This window comes from Pristiophorus japonicus, chromosome 4 (assembly GCF_044704955.1).
Source record: "Pristiophorus japonicus isolate sPriJap1 chromosome 4, sPriJap1.hap1, whole genome shotgun sequence".
NCBI classification, from domain to species: Eukaryota; Metazoa; Chordata; class Chondrichthyes; family Pristiophoridae; genus Pristiophorus; species Pristiophorus japonicus.
The window spans coordinates 19649078-19664559 of NC_091980.1; positions in this window are offsets into that span (position 1 = coordinate 19649078).

Here is a 15482-nt window from a genome sequence, read left to right on the forward strand (position 1 = left end):
ATCATCACCATCATAGGCAGTCCCTCAAAATCGAGGAAGACTTGCTTCAACTCCAAAAGTGAGTTCTCAGGTGACTGTACAGTCCAATACAGGAATTACAGTCTCTGTCATTGTTGGGGCAGACAGTTGTTGAAGGAAAGGGTGGGTGGGGAGTCTGGTTTGCTGCACGCCCCTTCGCTGCCTGTGCTTGTCCTCCGCATGCTCTTGCCGAATGCGCTTCCTCCACTTTGGGTGGTCTTGGGTCAGGAATTCCCAGGTGTCGGTGGGGGTGTTGCACTTTGTCAAGGAGGCTTTGAGGATGTCCTTGAAACAGTTCCACTGCCCAGCTGGGGCTCGCCTGCCGTGTAGGAGTTCCAAGTAGAGCACTTGCTTTGGGAGTCTCGTGTTGGGCATACGGATGATGTGGCCTGCCCAACGGAGCTGGTTGAGTGTTGTAGGTGATTCAATGCTGGGGATTAAATTGCAAGATGGTGGACAGGATGGCAGCTCCCTAGGGATCTCTCCCCGAACAAACTCCCCCCGGCCATGAGCTGCTATCCTATCCTTCACCCTTCTCTCCCCAATCTCACCTCCCCCCCCACTGTTTAAGCCCCCCTTGGCCCTAATAGTGGGTGCATTTCTACCCCCCCCCCAAGCCCAAAGTATATCCCTTACCACTAAAACCCGTGCTGCAAGGGCAGCTACCTGGGCCCACTGCCCATCCCCCAAGCAAGGCTTACCTTCTAGATCGACCTTCCTGCTGCCAGGACCTTCCAACTGGACAGTCGCTTTTCGCTCTCCACTGGACGTGGCGAACTCAGCTGCTGCACCGATCCCCGACCATGGTGAGCCTCCAACCAGCTCCGACCACACATTTGGGCCCTACCTTGTTGCTCCGCCCTCATGCACGGTCCTTCCTCACTCCGGCGACGATCTGGCCTTCCTCACTCTGCCGACGATCTGGCCTTCCTCCCTCTGGCAACATCCTGGCCTTCCTCCCTCTGGCAACATCCTGGCCTTCCTCCCTCCGCCGACGATCTGGCCTTCCTCCCTCTGGCAACATCCTGGCCTTCCTCCCTCCGGCGATGATCTGGCCTTCCTCTCTCTGGCAACATCCTGGCCTTCCTCCCTCCGCCGACGATCTGGCCTTTCTCCCTCTGGCAACATCCTGGCCTTTCTTCCTCTGGCGACGATCTGGCCTCACCCCCCGGCCGCTCGCCCCACTGACATACACAGTCTGTACTAGCTCCAGGATAGACCTACTATCTATCATGTCCCTGCACGCCAGAATTCTCTTCCTAAATCTCGCTATCTTACTGTATTTCTCTGCTCTGATACCTCCTCAAACTCCAACCTCTCTGATCATGCCTGTGCTCACTTCTCCTAACCTAATTCCAGTTCCTGCTCCATGTCCAATCAACCCCTTTGTGAAGAGCCTGGGAACGTTTGATTACATAGGAACAGGAGTCCCCTCCATTCAGCTCCTCCAACCTGTTCTATTGTTCAATTCGATCATGGCTGATCTGTATCTCTAAACCGTTTACCTGCATTAGTTCTATACCTTAATACTCTTACTGAACAAAAATCTATCGATTTCAATTTTAAGATTTTTCAATTGACCCCCAGTCCCAACAGCTTTTCGGGGGAGAGAGTTCTCGATTTTCACTGCCCTTTGTGTGGAGAAGTGCTTCCTGGCATCACTTCTAAACAGCCTAGCTCTAATGTTAAGGTTATGCCCCTTGTTCTGGACTCCCCCTACCAGAGGAATTAGTTGCTCTCTATGTCCTCTCTATCTATTCTACCAACTCCCTTAATCTATTTAAAGACCTTACTGTAGTAGTTTGAGTGAAGAATCGGCATGTCTGACCGAGGTAAAGGAGGCAAAGGACTGTGTAAAGGCAGAGCTAAGTGGCACCGTAAAGTGCTCTGTGATAACATCCAGGGTATCATCAAACCTGCCATTCACCGCCTGGCTCACCGTGGAGGTGTCAAGCGGATCTCAGGGCCTGATGTACGAGGAGTCCCGCGGGGTGTTGAAGGTTTTCCTGGAGAACGTGATCAGGGACGCGGTCACCCACACTGAGCACGCCAAGCGGAAGACGGTCACGGCCATGGATGTGGTGAGCCGCAGGTCGGGCCATAAAAGGAGCGGAGGTGCGGCGGTTCGGCAGCAGCACGAGCTGGTGCAGGAGGGCGACAACTTGGAGAAGGGCGACTGGATTGGACGTCACCAAAATCAAGGTCGCTAATTGGAGCGTGGGCAGGTACAGCAGGAGAGGTGGCACGCAGCAGAGGAGCGGCGAGGTCGGGGCGAAGGAGCAGCGAGAGATTGCAGAGCGATGTGATCGAGGCGCAGGAGAGGCATGAGTTCGGGGGCCAGAAGAGGCGAGGGCCCAGGGGCAGCAGGGGTCAGCCCACACTGCGATATGTGTGCACACTAGGTCCGTGCAGCAGAGCTGGTCTCCAGTCGTCTTGGTTAATCCTTGTCACTGGACCAAGACCTTGCTCTGTCAAGCCCGTGTGGTGGCTGGTGTGCAACGGCCACCCCACGTTAAAATAATCCACGCTCAGGCATCTTCCACCCCTCAACATGTAGTTCTGGACCTGGAATGTCAGGTCCATCATTGAAACATATGTTAACTCATCCCTTTTTGGTGTGGAAGCAAGTCATCCTTGTTTCGAGGGACCGCCTCTGATCAATTTTCGCTGCATTGATTCATCTGCCTGCCTTTGATATTTTCACCTTTCTGGATAGATTGGAGGCACAAGAACTCTGCCACGTAAAGTCTCGCAAATATGTTAATGACTCAGAATTTGCTGCCAAAATAATGGTACGATTAATGGCACATGCCGTTATTAATGCGTAGATCATCCAGCAACTTGTGGCGAGGAAGAGATATCCTATGACTTGGAAATCGGCACGAGTTGCTGGATGATTTGCATCATTCCGCCATTCGCCTCATAAAAACTAGGTGGGACTGTTAGTTGTGAGGAGGATGCAAAGAGGATATAGATAGGCTAAGTGAGTGGGCAAGAACATGGCAAATGGAATATAATGCAGTGAAATGTGAAGTTATCCACTTTGGTAGGAAAAATAAAAAAGCAAAGTAGTTTTTAAATGGTGAGAGATTGGGAAATGTTGGTGTTCAGAGGGACATTGGTGTCTTTGCACACAAATCATTGAAAGTTAACATGCAGGTACAGCAAGCAATTAAGAAAGCAAATGGGATGTTGGCCTTTATTGTTGGAGGATTTGAGTATGAGTAAAGACGACTTACTGCAATTATATAGGGCCCTGGTGAGACCGCACCTAGAGCACTGTGTATAGTTTTGGTCTCGTTACCTAAGGAAGGATATACTTGCCATAGAGAGAGTGCAACAAAGGTTCACCAGACTGATTCCTGAGATGGGGCGATTGTCGTATGAGGAGTGAGAGACCTATATTCTCTAGTGATTAGAAGAATGAGAGTTGATCTCATTGAAACATACAAAATTCTTACAGGGCTTGAAGGGTAGATGCAGGAAGGATGTTTCCCCTGGCTGAGTCTAGAACCAGGGGTCACAGTGTCAGAATAAGGGGTCAGACATTTAGGGCTAAGATGAGGAAAAATTTCTTCACTTAGAGGGTGGTGAATCTTTGGAATTCTCGATCCCAGAGGGCTGTGAAAGCTCAGTTGTTGAGTATATTCAAGACAGAGATCGATAGATTTTTGTATATTAAGGGAATCAAGGGATATGGAAACAGTGCAGGAAAGTGGAGTTGAGGTAGAAGATTAGCCACGATCTTATTGAATGGCGGAGGAGATTTGAGGGGCCAAATGGCCTACTCCTGCTCCTATTTCAGGGGAGCCCATACTGGTAAGATGCTGTGTAAAAAAAAAAATTAAACAAATTTCATTAACCGTTTTTTGCAACTCTTCTTGCTTACCGGCAGGGTTAGACCTGCCTCCACGCAGTGGTCCTTCCCCCTGCTGCCACCGACTTTCGCCCACTCCCGCCCACACCAAATTGGCAGCTTGGCGGGCGGGAGGATAGTTGCGCTACTTGGCCACCAGAGGCCGTCAGTGGGTGGTTCAAGGCAGTACTCCCCTCCCGCCCGCTCCAGCCACGTGGAAAATGACACAGAGGGGAGACCGGCGGCAAAACTCGATGGCAGTCGGCGGCATCCGGCGGCAGTGGGCGGTAAGGTCACCAATTTTGGGGCCTCAGTCTTCTAAATGCCAATGTGTATAGGCCCTCAACTCCTCGTATCACAACCCCTTCATCTCAGGAATCAACCCCATGAACCTTCTGTGAATTCCCTCCAATGTAAGTATATCCTTCTTTAACTGTACGCAGTAGTCCAGGTGTGGTCTCACCAATACCCTGTACAGTTGTAGCAGGACTTCTTTACTTTTATACTCTAGCTCCCTTGCAATAAAGGCCTACATTCCATTTGCTTTCATTTGTCTCGGATCTTTGCAGGATCTCATAAGAAATACAATCCGTGCCTGTAGAGGGGTGGGTAAGATCTATTCATCAAAAGTGTTGTACAATTGCAGAAGGAGCAAATGGTGTTTTGAAAGCCCAAACTGCAACAGGACTGGAGACACCTTCAGAACCAGACCCCACCATGAGTTACTGCCTTCAAGTGAAGAGGGGAGGGGACTGGTTGCAACTGAAAGAGATTATAAGGGAATATATGCCTGCTATATCACTGGGTTGTCTCTCAGGGGATCAATGGAACCCCTGGGAAACATAGTAACATTGGGAATGGGAGCAGACCATTCAGCCCCTCGAGCCTGTTCTGTCATTCAGTTAGATGCTGGCTGATCTGCAGCTCAAATCCATTATCCTGCACTTGCTCCATATCCCTTGAAACCCTTTCCGGGCAATCATTATATTGATCTTGTTATGTATGTAAACATTGTAACTGAGTAAGACTTGCCACCAGAGGGCTCAACTGTTGGAGGCCCAAGGGTCACCTGCACACCCCGTGCAAGGGAGTATAAAAGGTTGTCTGCCATGCTGCTTAGGCACTCTGGAGTTGTATTAAAGACAAGGTCACATCAGTTTTAACTCACAGTACTCAGACTTGTGGAGTTCTTCCATACTTAGCAATTGGCGATGAGTAACAGATTACGAACTTTCACGCGGTCATGGCAGCCATTGGTATTTTAGAGAGATTTGTAGAGGGTGATGATTGGGAATCCTTCATTGAGCGTCTTGACCAGTACTTCATGGCCAACGAGCTGGATGGGGACGATAAAGCGCAGGGCGATTCTCCTCACCGTGTGTGGGTCCACAATATACGGCCTCATCAAGAATCTGCTAGCACCGGAGAAACCAGCGGAGAAGACATATACAAAGTTGTGTACACTGGTTCGAAACCACCTCAATCCGAAGGAGAGCATCTTAATGGCCAGGTATCGCTTCTACAGGCACCACCGCTCTGAGGGCCAGGACGTGGCGGGTTATTTCGCCGACCTGAGACACCTTGTGGGAACTTGTGAATTTGCTGGATTTTTGGGGAAATGCTGCGGGACTTTTTTGTGCTTGGCATCGGCTACGAGGTCATTCTTCGCAAGCTGCTGTCTGCCGAATCCCTAGACCTGAGCAAGGCCATCACGATAGCCCAAGCATTCATATCCACGAGCGATAATACCAGACAGATATCTTCCCAGCATCGAAGCTCACCGGCAGGTACTGTGCATAAAATAACATCGCTAGCAGCCAGAACTGCATATGGCAGGGTCTACACGTCTGCAGCTGCAAGACCTAGGATGACTCAGAGTCTGCCATCGGGCTTGAATGCAAATCCATTAGCACCATGTTGGCGCTGCGGGGGTAATCTTTCGAGCCCATCAATGTCGATTCAAGCACTACATGTGCAAGGGCTGTGAAACAATGGGGCACCTCCAGCGAATGTGCAAGAGTGCTGCGACTCACCACGTGGCAGAGTTGGCAGAGGATGATCGATCCGGCACGGATCACGCAGAACAAACAATTGAGGCAACGCAACCCAAGGAAGAATGGGGTACACACCTTCACCACCAAGAGCCCTCCTATCATGCTGAAACTCAAATTGGACGATATTCCGGTATCAATGGAGTTGGACACAGGGGAGAGTCAGTCAATTATGAGCCAGGAGACTTTTGAGAAACTGTGGAGCAACAAGGCACAAAGGCCCAAACTGAGCCTGATTCAGACAAAGCTGCGCACCTTCACCCAAGAGCTCATACAAGTCATTGGCAGTGCAGCAGTTAAGGTCTCGTACGATGGAGCTGTGCATGATTTATCACTGTGGATTGTACCAGGCGATGGCCCAACGCTATTCGGCAGAAGCTGGCTGGGAAAGATTCGATGGAACTGGGATGACATCAAAGAACTATCTTCAGTGGATGATGCCTCATGCGCCCAAGTGCTGAGCAAGTTTCCATCGCTATTTGAACCAGGCATCGGCAAATTCACAGGCGCCAAGGTGCAGATCCATCTAGTCGCCGATGCAAAGCCCGTTCATCACAAGGCTCGAGCGGTTCCATATATGATGAAGAAGAAAGTCGAGATCGAACTGGACAGACTTTAATGAGAGGGAATCATATCACCAGTCAAGTTCAATGAGTTGGCCAGTCTGATTGTTCCGGTGTTGAAAAGCGATGGCACGGTCAGAATCTGCGGAGACTACAAGGTAACAATCAACTGAGTCTCGTTACAAGACCAGCACCCGCTACCCAAGGTGGATGACCTGTTCGCAACGTTAGCGGCGGGAAAGTCATTCACCAAGTTGGACCGAACCTCCACCTAAATGACACAGGAGCTGGCTGAATCTTCGAAAAGATTGACGTGCATCAACACGCACAAAGAACTGTTTATATACCACCGGTGCCTTTTTGGGATTTGCTTGGCTGCTGCCATCTTCCAGAGGAATATGGAGGATCTGCTGAAATTGATCCCGCGCACCATTGTGTTTCAAAACGACATCCTGATCACCGGTTGTGACACCACCGAACACCTGAACAACCTGGAAGAGGTTCTAAGTTGACTAGAGAGAGTGGGACTCAGGCTGAAATGCTCCAAATGTGTTTTCCTCGAGCCAGAGGTCGAATTTTTGAGGAGAAAGATTGTGGCAGACAGCATCAGACCTATGGACTCAAAGACAGAGGCCATCAAGAATGCACCCAGACCACAGAATGTGACGGAGCTGCGTTCGTTCCTCAACTATTTTGGGAACTTTTTGCCCGGGTTAAGTACTTTGCCAGAACCGTTGCACATGTTGCTACGTTTGGATTTGGAGTAAATCTCAAGAGACAGCCTTTGAGAAGGCCAGAAACCTACTTTGTTCTAATAAGTTACTTGTATTGTATGACCCATGTAAACGATTAGTGCTAGCTTGTAATGCATCTTCGTATGGGTCGGCTGTGTGTTACAGCAAACCAATGTATCGGGCAAACTTCAACCGGTTGCATACGCATCTAGAAGTTTGTCTAAGGCTGAAAAAGCCTATAATATGGTCGAGAAAGAGGCGTTAGCATGTGTATTTGGGGTTAAGGAAATGCATCAATACCTATGTGGACATCGGTTTGAGCTTGAAACTGACCACAAAATGCTCATTTCGCTGTTTTCAGAAAGCAAAGGTATAAACACTAATGCTTCGTCCCGCATCCAAAGATGGGCACTAACATTGTCCACCTATGACTATGTTATCCGCCACAGACCAGGCACAGAGAACTGTGCTGATGCCCTCAGTCGGCTACCATTGCCCATGACCGGGGTGGAAATGGCGCAGCCCGCAGACTTGCTGCTGCTCATGGATACTTTTGAGAGCGAGGGGGTCACCCATCACTGCTCGCCAGATCAGGACCTGGACCAGCCAGGATCCTGTGCTATCACTTGTAAAAAGTTGCGTCCTCAAAATGTGAGCTGTTCGGCCATTCCTGGGGAAATGCAGGATGAAATTAAGCCGTTTCATCGATGAAACGTCCATCCACTCAGATCGTCTCTAAAAAAAGGAGGGAGATAGAAAACAGGGAATTATAGACCGGTTAGCCTGACATCAGTAGTGGGGAAAATGTTGGAATCAATTATTAAAGATGTAATAGCGGCACATTTGGAAAGCAGTGACAGGATCAGTCCAATTCAGCATGGATTAATGAAAGGGAAATTATGCTTGACAAATCCTCTAGAATTTTTTGAGGATGTAACTAGTAGAATGGACAAGGGAGAATCAGTGGAAGTGGTGTATTTGGACTTTCAAATGGCTTTTGACAAGGTCTCACACAAGAGGTTGGTGTGCAAAATTAAAGCACATTGTATTGGGGGTAATGTATTGGCGTGGATAGAGAACGGGTTGGCAGACAGGAAGCAAATAGTAGGAATAAACGGGTCCTTTTCAGAATGGCAGGCAGTGACTAGTGGGGTACCGCAAGGTTCAGTGCTGGGACCCCAGCTATTTACAATATACATTAATGATTTAGATAAAGGAATTGAATGTAATATCTCCAAGTTTGCAGATGACATTAAGCTGGGTGGCAGTGTGAGTTGTGAGGGGGATGCTAAGAGGCTGCAGGGTGACGTGGACAGGTTAGGTGAGTGGGCAAATGCATGGTGGATGCAGTATAATGGAGATAAATGTGAGGTTATCCACTTTGCTGGCAAAAACAGGAAGGCAGAATATTATCTGAATGGTGGCAGATTAGTAAAAGGGGAGGTGCAACGAGAGCTGGGTGTCATGGTCCATCAGTCATGGAAAGTTGGTATGCAGGTACAGCAGGCGGTGAAGAAAGCAAATGGCAAGTTGGTCTTCATAGCGAGAGGAATTGACTATCGGAGCAGGAGGTCTTAATGCAGTTGTACAAGGCTTTGGTGAGGCCACACCTTGAATATTGTGTACAGTTTTAGTCTCCGAATCTGAGGAAGGACATTCTTGCTTTTCAGGGAGTGCAGCGAAGGTTCACCAGACTGATTCCCGGGATGGCAGGACTGACATATGAAGAAAGGCTGGATCGACTAGGCTTATATTCACTGGAGTTTAGAAGAATGAGAGGGGATCTCATAGAAAACATATAAAATTCTGACGGGATTGGACAGGTTAGATGCAGGAAGAATGTTCCTGATGTTCGGGAAGTCCAGAACCAGGGGTCACAGTCTAAGGATAAGGGGTAAGCCATTTCGGACCGAGATGAGGAGAAACTTCTTCACTCAGAGAATTATGAACCTGTGGAATTGTCTAACACAGAAAGTTGTTGAGGCCAGTTCATTAGATATATTCAAAAGGGAGTTAGATGTGGCCCTTACAGCTAACGGGATCAAGGGGTATGGAGAGAAAGCAGGAATGGGTACTGAAGTTGCATGATCAGCCATGATCATATTGAATGGTGGTGCAGGCTCGAAGGGACGAATGGCATACTCCTGCACCTATTTTCTATGTTTCTATGTATTATGTCTATAGTTTGCTTATGAATGACTCCACAAGGCAATGTGTTGTACTTGAACTGTGGTGACCTTGATCCTATATTCCAAACTCCAGAGTGCTGCACAAGCATGGTGTGCAGTCTTTTATACAAGGCCTTGCCACCAGGGCAGGAAATCCCTGGTCTCCACCAGTTGCACCCTCTAATGCTAGCATGTATGCACACGGTATGAACCTTATTGACAGTACATTAGTTAAACAAGTCTTCACCTTATACAACCTCACAGTGACGATACATGGAGTACATCCATAGTCAGCATATACAATGTCACTCTCCCCCAAGTCCTTTGTGCCAATTACCTTTGCACTATGTGCTCTGGCTGAACTCTCCCCAGACTTAAGTGCCAATGGCCCTTGCACCTTGGCTGTGCTTTGATTGGCCCTTTCCCTGTTAATCCCCAAGTCCTTTTGCCAGAACATTGGGTAGTGGTTATCAGATTGGATGGTTCGATGAGGCGGTGGAGATTCCAGTGGGTTCTGGGTGTGATCCATGTGTGTGTCCATGGCTACATACACCCATTTCCCTGCTCCCCCCCACCCCCCACAGCAAGATCAGATACAGTGCATGTACAAAGAAAGGAAGAAAAACATTTTTTTGCAGTTTGTATGGTGACACCTTGGTTCCGTGACTTACATTCGGTACGGTTTACGGTCGTTCGCCAGGATTGGGTAGATGCATTCATGTTTTAGTCGTGGACAGTACTGAGGTAGCAGCTCAGATATGCGAGGACGCTAGTTCCAGAGCAACCGGACGGGGTCCTAGTCATCTGATGGCGGCGCTGCGCCCCCTGCTAGCGGGGTGTGCTTGGTTCGCTCACCGTGCCAGGACTCGGGGCCTTTGCCGTTGCATGGTGGTGGGCAGAGCCACAGATGTGTGTGGCCTCCCTGTTTTCCTTTGAAGGCCGCAGAATCTTCTGCCTGCTCTCTCACGGTGTTGGGAACCTGGCTGTTCCAGGTCCATTTTGGGGAACTCGTTGGTCCTGACCTTTCGCTCCCGGACATGGTCGAGGTCGCGACTGGGTCTGGGGGTTGCGCCGCCCCCACCTGGGTGGTGGGTAACGGCGGCCACCTGTGCATATTGGCGCCGTTTTCATTTCCAGGTCCGTGGAGAATGGTGCCATCGGGTGCCTGCAGCATGGGATAGACCTGGGGCAGGGTATCAGGTTCCGCGACTTTACCCTCCCGCGTTCACTCGCTTGCTGCTTTAGGGGACTCTCTATTAACGACATCTCACAACAACATTTTTTTCTTGATATTAAGACTGGTACTGACATCTCGCAACAACATTCTGTTCTTTACTGTGCTGACATCTCCTAACAATATTCTGTTCACAATCTTAATCGGTTCATTACATTGATTGCCATATATACAATGTCTCTTTAAGTTCAGTTGGTTGCAGGACTCCTTTAAGAGAACCCTGCTGGCTTTACCCCAATCAAATCCTTTGCTGGACCCCACGTGTTGCTCCCTCAGCGTTGCACCTCGTGATGGTGCCGGGCGGCCATCTTTATATTCAGCCACGCTGCTCCTCGCTGCAGCAGGAGCGCATCTTGCCTCTGTCCTCGAGGTCGACTGCCTTGATCCTTCTCTCCCGTGATTCTTCCACAAATGCTGGAAGGGTACCTGTGACTTTGATCTTCCTCCCCTGGAGTCCTGCCACTGGAACAGGGAAGGTATTTTTAGGTCATTCAGGTCAGATCATTGCCACGCAGTCGTGATGGACAGTCTGTGCCTCAGGTGCTGCGCTGGTCTGTTCTCTGGTGCCTGGCCCAAGCGAAGGTGAGGTTTTGCTCTGCCTCTGAGCACGGGGGACTTCAAATGCTGGAGTGAAGAGGTCTTCCTATTTCCCCTGGATCTTCCCCATCCACCTTCTTCTGAGTAGCGTTGGGCCATCACCTGCAACAATCCACAAAGGTAACTTGTGCACCACGCCATTATGGATTACACTTACATCCGCACTACAAAGGACTGGTATCAACTCCTTGGTGTAGGTGCGTAACTTTTCCTGCACTGGAACCAGCTTGGGTCGATTTTTCTTCCACAGCCTCTCGAAGGCATCCTGGCTCATCACTGACTGGCTCACTCCTGTGTCCACTTCCATGAAGACTGGAACGCCGTTTATCTCGACTTCCACCTTCACTGGAAGACAATCGGCAGTGCAGGTATACACTCCATACACTTCTTCTTGGGGCTGAGCTGCCTCTCTGGCCAAATCATCGTACTCCCCGCTGGATTCAAAGTCATCTACCGGTACCTCTGCTAGATGGTGAGTTGTATTTCTTTTACACATACGCTAGAGGTGGCCCTTCGTGTTACAGGCTTTGCATACGTACTCCGCAAATCGACACTGGTGAGCCCTATGGTTTCCTCCGCAACGCCAGCATGGTGCTACTCGATTAGCACCCCTCGGTGGACTCTGAGTTCTGGAACCATGAGGTCGGTGCTCTCTGCCTTGGGCAGAGCCACGTTCTGTAGTCTTGCCTGTGAAATGCACCATTCTGTGTACAGTACTTGCCGGGTTTGAGTCTACAGGCTGAATGATTTGCTTGGTGCTGCAAGTCGACGTCATGAATGCCTATGGCTTTCTGCAGGTTAACTGTGATGTCGGCAGATAGTAACTTGTGAAGGAGGCCCTTGTGGCCAATTCCTATAATGAAGATGTCTTGCAATGCTTCATTGAGGTGTGTGCCAAAATCATATGGTGCCGCAAGTCTCCTGAGATCGGCAGCATATTTTGCAATCTCCTGATCCTCAGGTCTGCAGTGCGAGTAGAATCTGTGCCTGCCTGTGAGGATGTTCTCTTTTGGTTTAAGTTGGTCGCGAATTAGTTCAGTCAGCTCATTGTATATCTTATCATTGACATTCGTGGGTGCCAGAAAGTCCCTGTCGAGGAGGTAGACCTTGGGCCCACAACTGGTCAGCAGTATAACCTTGCACTTCTCCACCAATGTGTCCGTCTCCCCTGCCAGGTCGTTTGCCACGAAATATTGCTCGAGCCTTTCCGTGAAGGCATCCCAATCATCACCCTCAGCAAAGTTTTTTAGTGTGCCAAAGATAGCCATGATCGCGTGAAAGTCCTTATTCTCGTCACCAGTTGTTATGTCTATAGTGTACTTATGAATGACTCCACAAGACAATGTGTTGTACTTGAACTGTAGTGACCTTGGTCCTTTAATCCAAACTCCAGAGTGCTGTACAAGCATGATGTGCAGCCTTTTAGACAGGACCCTGCCATCAGACAGGAAACTCCTGGTCTCCACCAGTTGCACCCTCTAGTGGTGCCAGCATGTATGTACGTGGTATGAACCTTATTGATAGTACATCAGGTAAACAAGTCTCCATCTTATACAATCTCACAGTAACTATACATGGAGTACATCCATAGTCAGCATATACAACACTATGTTTCTATATATTCGCGTAGTTGTGCCAAAAAAAGGCAGGGAAACGTTTATACGTGACCTACACAATACCCACCCAGGCATAGTCATGATGAAAGCTATAGCCAGGTCACATGTTTCGTGGCCGAGCATTGACTCGGAATTAGATTCATGCATACACCAGTGCAACTCGTGCTCACAATTGAGTAATGCACCAAGGGAGGCTCTATTGAGCCTGTGGTCATGGCCCTCCAAACCGTGGTCCAGGATCCATGTAGATTTTGCTGGCACCTTTCTTGGAAAGATGTTTTTACTTGTAGTGGATGCTTACTCTAAATGGATTGAATGCGTAATCATTTTATCCAGCACATCCACTGCCACCATTGAAAGCCTCCGGGCTATGTTCGCCACCCATGGCTTGCCCCATGTCCTTATCAGTGACAATGGACCGTGTTTCATCAGCTCGGAATTCAACGAATTTATGACCCCCAATGGTATCAAGCATGTCAGGTCTGCCCTGTTTAATCCCGCATCCCATGGTTAAGCGGAACAGGCAGTCCAAACTATCAAGCAAAGCTTGGAACGCGTGATGGAAGGCTCCTTGCAGATTTGCTTATCGCTGGTTCTGCTCAGCTACCGACGTGACCCCACTCGCTCACTGAGGTCCCCCCTGCAGAATTGTTAATGAAGAGAACACTCAAAACCATGCTCTCCCTAGTCCACCCGGATCTAAATGATCATGTAGAAACCCAGCGTCACCGGCAAAACATGTACCACGCTCGCGCGGCTGTATCGCGTGACATTGATGTTAACGAACCTGTGCTTGTCCTTAATTACGGTCATGGTCCTAAATGGGTCGCTGGCACTGTCTTGGCCAAGGAGGGGAATAGAATGTTTATAGTCAAACTATTGAATGGAAAAACGTGCAGAAAGCACTTGGGTCAGACCAAACTGCGGTTCACCAACAACCAGGAACAACCTGAAGAGTACATCACCATTATCGATGCACCAACACACAACCCACCAGTAATCGACCTCGCTATCAATCAAGAGGATGAACCTACCATTCCCAACAGTCCTGTCAGACTAGCCGCGTCGCAGTGCAGCAATAGTCCGACCAACTCACCCATGCCAGAGTTTGAACTCAGACGATCAGCTAGGGAGTGTAGGGCCCCAGATCATCTCAACTTGTAAATAATTTGTATCGAAGACATTGGGGGGAGTGATGTTATGTATGTAAACATTGTAACTGTGTATGACTTGCCACGAGAGGGCGCAACTGTTGGAGACCCAAAGGTGATCTGCACACCTCGTGCAAGGGAATATAAAAGGTTGTCTGCCATGCTGCTTAGGCACTCTGGAGTTGTATTAAAGAGACTAAGGTCACATCAGTTTTAGCTCACAGTACTCAGTCTTGTGGAGTTCTTCCATACTTAACAGATCTCAGTCTTGAAAGCTCCAATTGTCCCCTAGCCTCCACAGCCTTTTGGGGGACAGAGCTCAAGATATCTACCACACTTTGCGTAAAAAATTGCTTCCTGATTTCACTCGTGAATGGCCAGCTCTAATTTTAAGATTGTGCCCCCTTGTTCTTGATCCCCCCCCCCAACCAGCGGAAATAGTATCCCCGTATCTGCCCCACCGATTCCTTTTAACATTTACCACCTCAATCCCCTACACTCTAGTCAATACGGGCCAATCATTTAAGCCTCTGAGCCCAGCTATTTTTCTGAAGCAGCATCCCCTGCTCAAATTGTTCTATTCCTCCAGGGTTACTGTTAATTTTCAGCTGAAGTTGCAGTGGGAGATTCAGCTCAGGCCTTCGTGCGGCCAGGGAGCAGTGTTGGGATTGCGGGGCGAAAGTCCGTGCACCAATTCACAGGATTTTCCATCCTTTAATTAGAAAAAAATATCGCGCTTGCTTCAAATTGAGCACAGCAACCTCTGCAGCTGAATAGCTGATGTGCACTCCCATTGTGCGAAGCTCCATGTAAGGACTGCTAAATCCGAAAACTTACTCTACATGTCTCTCCAAAATTAGATCTAAAATAGCATCGGTGCTGCATCGTGAAACCATCCCGTCGGGGCACAGAGTGAGATAAATTGCAAAACAGAACACGGCCGGTTCGTGTTTGTAGTAGAACTTGAGAAACAGGAGAAATTCAAATTTGATGTCATTTTGGTGCTTGTTGCAAAAAGTGTGCCTGCAAGACATTGCTGGATCTAAAAGCCGTTGTTGGATCCATGTTTCATGTTGACAAGTGAAATATAGGTTCAGTTCAGCTGTCAATCACTGTCAACTGTTGCTTCGAGCCTGCTAATCTCATTCTTCAATCCGTGGCGTGAGCTCACACTAGGGATATGCATCCCGTCTTAATATTAACCTGCAGCCTGGTGCATCTCGAGCAAGCTTTAAAAAAAAACATTTTTCTCCCCTTCTGAAAGCACTGACTCATGTTGGGATATGTGATTATGTAAGTATCAGATCCCTTCCTCCACTGTCTTAGTTAATTGGCTGTTTTTGCACAGCCCAGTGGGCAGCACTCTTGCCTCTGAGTCAGAAAGTCGGCAGTTCAATTCCCACTCCGGAGACTGGAACACATAACACAGGCTGACACACCAATGTAGTACAGAGGGAGTATAAGCTGAAACTGCTGGAAACACTCAGCAGGTGA